The sequence below is a fragment of the Haemaphysalis longicornis genome, unplaced genomic scaffold, assembly GCF_048455015.1.
Source record: "Haemaphysalis longicornis isolate Haplotype H1 unplaced genomic scaffold, Haemaphysalis longicornis Haplotype H1 scaffold_5, whole genome shotgun sequence".
NCBI classification, from domain to species: domain Eukaryota; kingdom Metazoa; phylum Arthropoda; class Arachnida; order Ixodida; family Ixodidae; genus Haemaphysalis; species Haemaphysalis longicornis.
In genome coordinates, this window is record NW_027526385.1 from 24201127 (window position 1) to 24210486 (window position 9360).

Genomic DNA, 9360 nt, shown 5'->3' on the forward strand with positions numbered 1-9360 from the left:
AGATATGCTGATGTACCAACATGTAATTTCGGCACGTTAAATAAGAATATTTGACAGTGTGTGTCCTCAAGTTGCGCCTTCACTCGAGTATGATATGTGGGTGCTGACCGGTTGCAGAATTCCATCGGCATATAGAGAAAAGTTATTGGCGTTGCCTTTTTTGTGTCACATCCACTTAGGTACGCGTCATGTGTCATTTTTACTTTGGCATCGATTGGACTCATTAGTGGTACGTTATATGATCGCTTTATTTTAATAGCGCAAAATATACGCATTCTCACGAATTCTCTTACCAGCGACCCGGCAATAAACATGACCACAAAATCTTAATCAACACAAATTATAACTATACTTCCAGATTACAAAGTTTTGAGCGAACACTCGTGGTGTGTACTTATGATTGCCTCTAGAAAAGGAGCTGAGCCCTGTGTCGGGTTACTGAACGAACCAAACAGACGAAGCCTTTGCTGTATGGAGATATCTGCTCAGGACTAGGTGCGCCGTAATATCGGCAACCAACGTACTGTGATACTCATAAAGGCAGCCGTAACACGGTGACCTGACGGCAATGAATTCAGGATGGCATACTCATGGTGGCGTGCGCCACGCTAAGAAAACGTACCCCATATATTCGACGTTTGACAGCATCCAGTCTCAAACCAAAAACCAAAAAGCTTACGTCATGGCTGAATTTAGGATCCACACACAAATGTAGAGTATAACTATGCAGAAGGATGCATAACGGACTTGCGAAAAAGTCACACAGATTCTTTGAACTCTTGTGTGAGTTCTGCTACTGCCCAAAAGATAGTTGGACACCACTTTGAGGCCGAGTTTGCGAGGTTACTGCAGAATACTCGATTCATGAATGCACTTACTGGAAGTTTTGTTGTCCCATGCCAATATCTGTTTTTAGTGTTGCTTCGCTCAAGCCTCTACCTCTTTATTTCATCAGCTTCGTGGTGCTCTCCCACTTCATTGACGCTCCTGCGCCAGCTCTCTACGTCAAGGGCCCAGGCTGTTCCTTGTCAGCCGGTGAATGTGTTTCTGACAAGGTAAATATAAAACATGATCGCTGGACAGTGATGTGTCATGGAATGAGTAGAGAAATAACAGGCGCCGGAGTCTCACCACAAATCAAAGAGGAAGTCGCTGTTTCTTGAGGTCCGCATAAACGTCCGTCACGGAGAACTTGGGGACTTGGGGGAGAAACGGACCACGGGAATGTTTGAGGTTGGTGACAGCCGCCATCATCGTACGCAAATTGTGAGCTTTTTCCCTGGTAGGTGGCCTAGCTGTCTTTGGGTACAACGACAAAAGAGCCCAACGTCAACGCAGTAAGCAGCGACAGCTGACTGAAGGGGTGCTTGTCTCGTATTTCGCTCTTGAAAAAGCCTTTCCTTTTCCTTGTTGCACTTCTTTATTGCAGCTGTTGCATCTTTGAAAGAAATATTGCGCAGTCCCCAAGAGCAGAAAACGCTGTTACGTAAGTTATAATTGTAGACATTCTGAATCAAACTTTGTGGCTCAGGTTTAACAGTACTTCATAGAGCTGAAAGGCTTCCCGAATCTGACCAACTCAAACACAGAAACAATTACATTTGTAATAGGTGTAGCAAGGCAAAACTGAGATATTAGCGAATTTGTTTCAAACTTAGACGCATTTTCAGGAGTTACTCTTTGTTTTGAAAATATCGAATGAGCACCCACACCTGCACTGTCGTGGTAGTTTTCTAAACAACTTCTTTGTTTTGTACAAAGAGGAAATCCTCATTATTTTTGCCGATTCCGGCAAATCACCCAAATGAGGAAATAGTAACTTTAACTTTAAAAATTTTATATATATGCGAGAAACCTCTTAGGCATTGTAAAAGAGTTGTACAAGGCAGTGTTTTATTTATATATAGGCTCGTTTATAGAGGTAAATTCTGAGCCCCGCTAGTATGAACGCCGAAAGATGAAGCGGCCGCCACGGATGGGAATTGAACCCACGTCCCTGAGCTAAGGAGCACAATGCCTTCGCCACTGAGCCACCGCGGCGGGTCGCGCCATGAAAACTATGCACGGGGTAGCGCTAAGAAGAATTCATGCGTAACCAGATGTTTTCATAGAAATTTCAAGAGATCTTGCATTGAAATTTCATTTTCATTCTGCGCAGTCAAGGAGGACTTTGTAACGGCCATCGTGGCGTAGGAAAAGCTACAATAAAATACATTTACCGAAATGCGAGGACTGTTTTGTCACCTCGCACTAAGCTTTCTCCTTGTTGGTCTTTCTCTACGACAAAACAATGCCATTCATCCAACAGGACTGTCAGAAACAAATAACGAAACCGTATTGTCGATCCTAATAACTGAAGATTACCATCGCAGACAATGTCACCTTTACATCTGAACCGAACATGTAAGTCGACGTACATATCTCATCATGTTCTTTATGACCACAATCAATACCATTAATGCAGGTGGAACTGCAGCCACTTCCACACAGAAGCCAAACAGGTACGAGTAGATAAATTGCACACTTGGTTTTTGCCACCATGCATGCTGCAATTAGATATTCTTTATGCTATTTCGGAATCATCCATTGGTCCATAAGTACTCATTGTGGGGGGGGGGGGGCGGTGGTATCTTCGTTGTCAACCATGCATTTTGAAACCCACCGAGATTTTAAGGCCCTATTTTCCCACGTACACCTTTTTCGATTACAAGTTTTCGGCAGCTTTGATTACATGGGCTCTGTGAGTGAGTCCTTTGTTGATATAGACAGTGGAAAAGAAGTGGATTGGGGATATTTCGAACTCATTTGGGAGTTCTCCAGCATACAACCCAGTCCGGGGGAAGGGGAGAGGGGTAATGAAAGGGGGTAAGTGAGAACCAATGGGGACAGAGACAGAGGGAGATAAAGAAATAGATTCATGAAGAGACGCGAAAGCCAACCAACTAAATACCAATAATCATTGTTTGCATCTTCTACCAAACTAGGACTGTCTGTACTTTGTGTTGTACTCTGTCTACTTGGTTGTGGTTACGGCTCTCCTGTTCAGTGAGACAGAAGGGAATACAGGTGCACCAAACAGCATGATGACTCATACGTTGGTGTGAAGTCAAGCAGCACCTGCGTTACTTCATATACGTTTTATTGTTGTGGGTGCATAGTAGACTGATACCAAAGAGGCCACGTGAAAAGGTTTTATTTATTTTTAAAGCAATCATTATTTTTCTAGCGTAGTGAATCCGTGATTCAGATAGCTCACCGTGTTTACATATTTTTCTGTTTATAATGACCCCAAACAAGAAAAGGCACCTATGTTCACGAATTCGGAGGTGATGAAAACAAGAAAAGGCACCTATGTTCACGAATTCGGAGGTGATGAACACACTTTCAAAGATATATACGCGTAGGCAAGGGAAAACTCCACAGAGACTGCGGTGTTATAAAAGATTGATTGATTGATTGTGGGTTTTAACGCGCCAACGCAACGCAGGCGATGAGGCGCGCCGTAGTGGAGGGCTCCGGATTAATTTTGACCACCTGGGGATCTTTATCGTGCGCCGAAATCACGGACACACGGGCGTTTTTGCTTTTCGCCTCCATCAGAAAAGCGGCCGCCGCGGCCGGGAATCGAACCCGCGACCTCGGTGTTATAAAAGAAGCGATTGAATTTAATATTATGACCCACCCAACTTTAGCGTTTATTCACCCACTACTCGCGGCGAGCCCCCTCACCTTTCGCGAGTACCAGAGCTACTGGCGGGAAGCCCCGCTCACCAGTCGCGAGTGCACTCAGGCTACTCGCGCAATTTGCTTGGCGTACTGTGTTGAGCGCCAACCCTGGCGGTTGTACTCGAGGTTGCCTATTCGTCGCCGTTGGCGCTCGCTGTGATGATTGTTCATGGTGGGATTGCTTTTGCTTCGAAAAGATTTCGTCGCTTGTCTCATGTATAGGGCACCATAGAATCAATTCTCTGGTGGCATGTTGATATGGGAATATGATTTGGATGGACTTCTGACCCTGTAATGCACTAATAGTGTTGGGTCTTATGATTCTTGGGGGCTCTGCTGCAGACAGTCGCGTGAGAGGGGAGACGACGAATGGTGAGTGTGAGTAAGGGCGAGTGGTTATGGCGAGTGGTGAGCGTGAGCGCAAGTGAGTCGAGTAGTGACGACAGTAAGAAGCAGCATTTCTATTCGGTGTATTTGCCTCTTAATCAAGTTTAACCCAAGCACACAGAGTTCTGTCGAAGATGTTCATATTCAAGAATGATTTTGTATAGGCAAAACCTCGACGTTTCAGCAGGAATTACGTATATCCCATCTCAATGACATTGCTCAAACATTAGTAGATTTTCAAGAATAACACCCGAAAGGTTATCCAAAACGTATTCATAAAACATCAAATTTGCGACTAAAACAGTGACCTGAATGCAACCACCGCAGTTCTAGGTATTTTATTTTCAGTTTTTACGTTCTTACTTTTCCGTCTTTCTTTGTTATTTGCATGAATTATTTCAGTGTTCTATAAAAGTTCACCACCTGAGTTCTTGTTTACGAAAAATAAAAAAAATGTCGAAATAAAAAACGTTGCAGCACCTTTTAAAGCTCTCCCTCTCTGCATAGCACGTATAGGTTTACGTTTGCTTCAAAGCCTTGCGTAGAGCTTTTTTGACAGCGAAGTTTTAAACACCTAAAAACATCCCTAACAGGTACATAGAACACTGCAAAACCTATTTGGCCTTATAACCATCTTTTTCTAATATATGTCGCTATAGATCAGGTGAACTTTTAAGCTGCATGGTAGCGAATTAAGAATTTATGCGATGGGCTCGGATAGATGTCATTGCGTAAGCATCATGCGGACGCTATATATTTGGTAAATCCTGCACTATTAAAAACTGCACGTTACACATTTAAAATTCTGTGTTGATAACAGGAAAAGAAGCCCGTGGCGAGCGCGGAAAGTGTCCGACAATGTGTTCCGGATCATGGCGTGCACCAGAGGCATGAACAGAGCAGCCCACTGGACGAACTCGCTGGGCCTGCAACACCAGCTAACTAAAGTGGTAGTACGTTCAGATGTTGTGACATGCGCATGAGTCACCTTAGTCAAGCAGGAGAAATTGGCTATGTATCTGCTCCTTTCGTTGCAACAGTCGACGAAAGACAATAGTCTACTGGTGACCCTGGCAAGTAAAGGGCTCCCTTATCTTTCCCGCTCACCTCTCATGCTGTTCCTCTCATTCCTCTCAAGATAACACGCTGGAGGTTTGCTCAAGTCAATTTAAGTTACCGCGTTCTCCAAGTCTCCAAGGCGGGTGCTTCGATGCGAGCGCGTCCTACGGTGGAGACGCGCGTAAATCGAGGCATGCTACTACAACATTTATCGAACCACGCTACCCTACGCCACCAGCGTTGCAAGCGGAACGTGGAACCTATTTAGTGGAACCTTTCGCTGCTTATGCGGTTTTAATGTTTTAAATGTCGCAAGGTAGCGCAGGCAACAACAGGCGACGGTTTTCTGCAGTTGATTTAGTATTTCGTTCGCTATCGCAAACACCAAGCATCCGTGATTTCTTGAATAAAGAACGCTGCAAATATCACTTCCTCGGGGACCTTGGCAGCACTCTGGGGTAGGTCCCCACGGCAGCTCCCGGCGTGTCAGCCACGCGAGCTCACACGCTTACGGCAGCCCAGCGAGGTTCGCCGATACGAGAACACAGTAGACAGTAGTGCCGAAGCACAGCTGTTTATTTGAGGAATCACAAAGCATGCCAGCACAAGGATCAACGGCATTCACGAATCACGCCGTCCGGGTCGTGATTGCGAACGGCAGGCAGGCACTCACGGCGAGCGACAAACAAAGCTCCCACATGAGATACATGTATCCGCCACCACAGCGATGTTCCGCCGAACCAGCCCCTACCGGGTCTTCGATGAGACTCTCTCGACTCACGCGCGCACACGTTCGCGCCGCCCGCGCCCGCGCGCCTATGCCCGTACCGATCGGTGGTGCGGTCTCTCAGAGGACGCCGACGAACCAGCGGAGCGCCGGACTGGTTTCAGCCCACTAGTTTGTCCCGAAGCACGCACCGGCTCGTGATCGCGGGTCGCGGTTCTCCATGATTCCCACAGTGTTGATCTTCTGCCTTATATTCGCGTAATGTTTTTTTCTTGTTCAACACTGTTGACAAGTGTTATGAACAATAACAGCCGACGTAGACGCTTAAATTTGGATTTGGGTATATAAGACGATTGCGCAGTTTGCGTTTCACTTTAGCCGAGTAGCTGAATCAAGTCACAGACAGAAAGACAGACAGACATACAGACAGACCAAATTTCTGCGTTTACGTCGCCCAAGTAAGCCTATCGTCTTTAAAATACTTTCTTCTTATTCCTATCGTACGAAACCGCCAAGACTAATGGAACGCTCATGTTAACGGGCTGCTATTGTGTCTTAAAGACTACAAAAGAACCCGATAAGGTGTAAAACATATAAACACGAGAAGGCCACTAGAGATATATTGAGTCATTTGGGACGCTGACAACCTAATGAGGTGCTCTAGACCTCCCCGGAAGAAGGATTATGTATTTAAAATAGCTCGTGCTAGAAGCGACACCAGTATTTCTCGTTTCCCAGGGGCCTCTGCAGTGACTAGTCTTATCGCTCCTGTAGCGATTTCTCCACTATACATGCGTCTCTGCTACGCAAGCACCATGCAAGCGCATAATACACTGATCTTGAATGCCTTGAAAGATTGCCGTTAGATAGATGCGATGCGGCCCACATAATGAATGTATTGAAAAGCAGCACTCGAATATGCAAATAGCGAAGTAAGGTAAAACGAATAAATTTCGCCGCGTGTGCGGGCAATCTACTTTCACCAAGGGAGAATCCTTGCCCTTTACAGTAGACGGAAATGTTCACCGCTCCATGTGCCACACAGCTACGTGGAACTAACACCCTTTTGTGAAAGCAAAGCTTCATTGGCTTGCGGTACTCTGCCCCCCCTCCCCCCCCCCCCCCGGAATCCTGATGGCAAGTGATATACACGTAGCATTTCATCTAAAAACGCCAATGTAGTCAACTGACTTTCAAGGCGGACGGCTTTGACCACTATTTCGAGGCACGCGTGTCGTTAGGTGCAGAGGAACAAATAATGGGACATCCGGCCATATATGGCACGCCGGTAAAGCGATAGCGGCCTGGCGGAGAAGGTTCGGATGAGGACGCTGACAAAGGCCACGGGCCGTACGCCTGCGAGAAGTATGCCAGGAAAGCGAAAAAGACAGTGCTGGATAGGAGGGCCAGCGAAGTGCTCTTGGAAAATCTGACAGAGTGCACTGCCAAAAGAGTAGGCGAATGCAGTTCGTGCTGTACAAGCAGCCGTGGGCGTTGAAGCTGCCAAAAAGGAAGAACAGAAGGTTCCTTGTGATGCCGCGGGAGAGAGAGAGAGAGAGAGAGAGAGAGAGAGAGAGAGAGAGAGAGAGAGAGAGAGAGAGAGAGAGAGAGAGAGAGAGAGAGAGAGAGAGGAGATGAAACATTTATTGAGCTGTACAGGTAGGAGTGGATCTTCACTTCAGGAAGCTATGTGTTGAACCCACCATCGTAGCCCGTGTTACAAGGAGTGCTTGCTCCTCCAGGGGACCGCTTGCCAACAATATCTTCCAGTGCTCAGGGGAAAGGGCATTTAGAAGGAATGGTAGGTCGGGGTTTTCTTTTCAATCCACAATGATATGGCGGATCGTACCTAATTGATTGCAGAATTTGCATTCGGCTGGGTACTGTGTCGGGAACAATAAATGCAGTGTTACGGGGTGTACAGAAGTGCCTTTTTCAAGGTGCCTGAGCATAATTTCTCGTTCAGTTTTTCTCAGTGATGTATGAGAGTTTGGGAGTGTTTGTCTTGTAGTCCGGTAATACAGGGTAATTCTTTTGTAGGTTAGAAGAGGTGTGGGGGCTGCCAGAAACTTTGTAGCTCGGTGGGCCAGCGCTCGAGCCTGCTGATGGACGAAACTGTTACCCGTCAAGGAGGAGTGGGCTGGGGTCCACCCGATGCTGACTTGGTATTTTGAGTAATGCCTCTGGAGCTCTCGAAGCGCCGTGGGAGCCACACGTCCCGACAAAAACTTTGGCAAGCTGCTTGAAAGTCTGTTATTATTGTCCTTGCAGAGCATTTGGTGATGGCTAGGGTGCTGGCCAGTTTTGCTCCCCTCGAGAACGACGCCCGGAGTGTTGCGCAGGTTATCAGGGATTTTTGTTTGTTGCAACATCCATCATGGTCCGGTTGTCGTCGTAGCAGGCTGCGTCAGTGTTGGCCACGTCAGAACTGTTGCCATAAATGCGTTCATCCGCTTGACTCCGTGCTTCCCGCTGGCCTTGATGGATGTCCGGATGCATGTTTTTTGGAAGAGGCCGAATTGAAATGTGCTGGCGGCAGTCATCTGGTGTTGCGACCAGATTGGTCTGTTCCTAGCAGGACCTTTTGATGTGGCGAAGTACCGTACGAGGGAGCGTAATGAGTTTCGGAGGGTCCGCTTTGGGGCGCTGGTCAAGTAGTGACGGGCGCGGCAGCAAACTCTCAAGTACCCCCCGCAAGTTTGAACCTTTTTCATCATTGCAGATATTTGATCTCTTGAAAATAAAAAAGGTTGCCTACTTTTAATCAGAAAAAGAACTGTAGAACAAGAACTCTGTGCAGAAATTCAATCTGAACAATAAACTCTCATTGAATTGAAGTGAATATTTCACATGGCTACAAGGCATACGTAGTGTGGTGCGAAGTTATTTCTATTCATGGTCTATGAAGAAAAAGGCCGAAATAGTCGTTTATCGGAGAGGTTATCTCCAACAGGAAGAGCAGCTGGTTACCCTAAACTTTGCTGTAGGAAGCAAATATATTGGGCCTCTGCTAAAAAACCAGTAGCCAAAATTACGTTGCAAAGCTACCATTGAACGATCACACGTGCATTCAGTGCACAATATGCTTTTTATTTTGTTTGTGGACAAACTGGCCATATGTGTGGTAGTTCGAGATAGCTATTTAGATTCACCCAAGCAACTGTACCACGTCATTCGCTGTTTTGTTCCTGATCCCAAGGAACTTAACATTTCCACCTGGGGCAAACTGCGTGAGCGAGGAGTTACTGGATTGGCTCCGCAAAGCGAAATGAGAGATTAAATGCTGAGTTGTTGAAGAGAGCCTCATCATGCACATCCCTTCGCCCATTTGTTTCCCTTCACCATAGCTTGAGGTTTAAAAAATAGGGGACGTTTCTTGAGACAAAAAATAAGTGCAAGAATTTCGAAAACAAAACATGCCCGAAAACCAAGTCCCCACACACCGTCTGTGCGGTACCGGA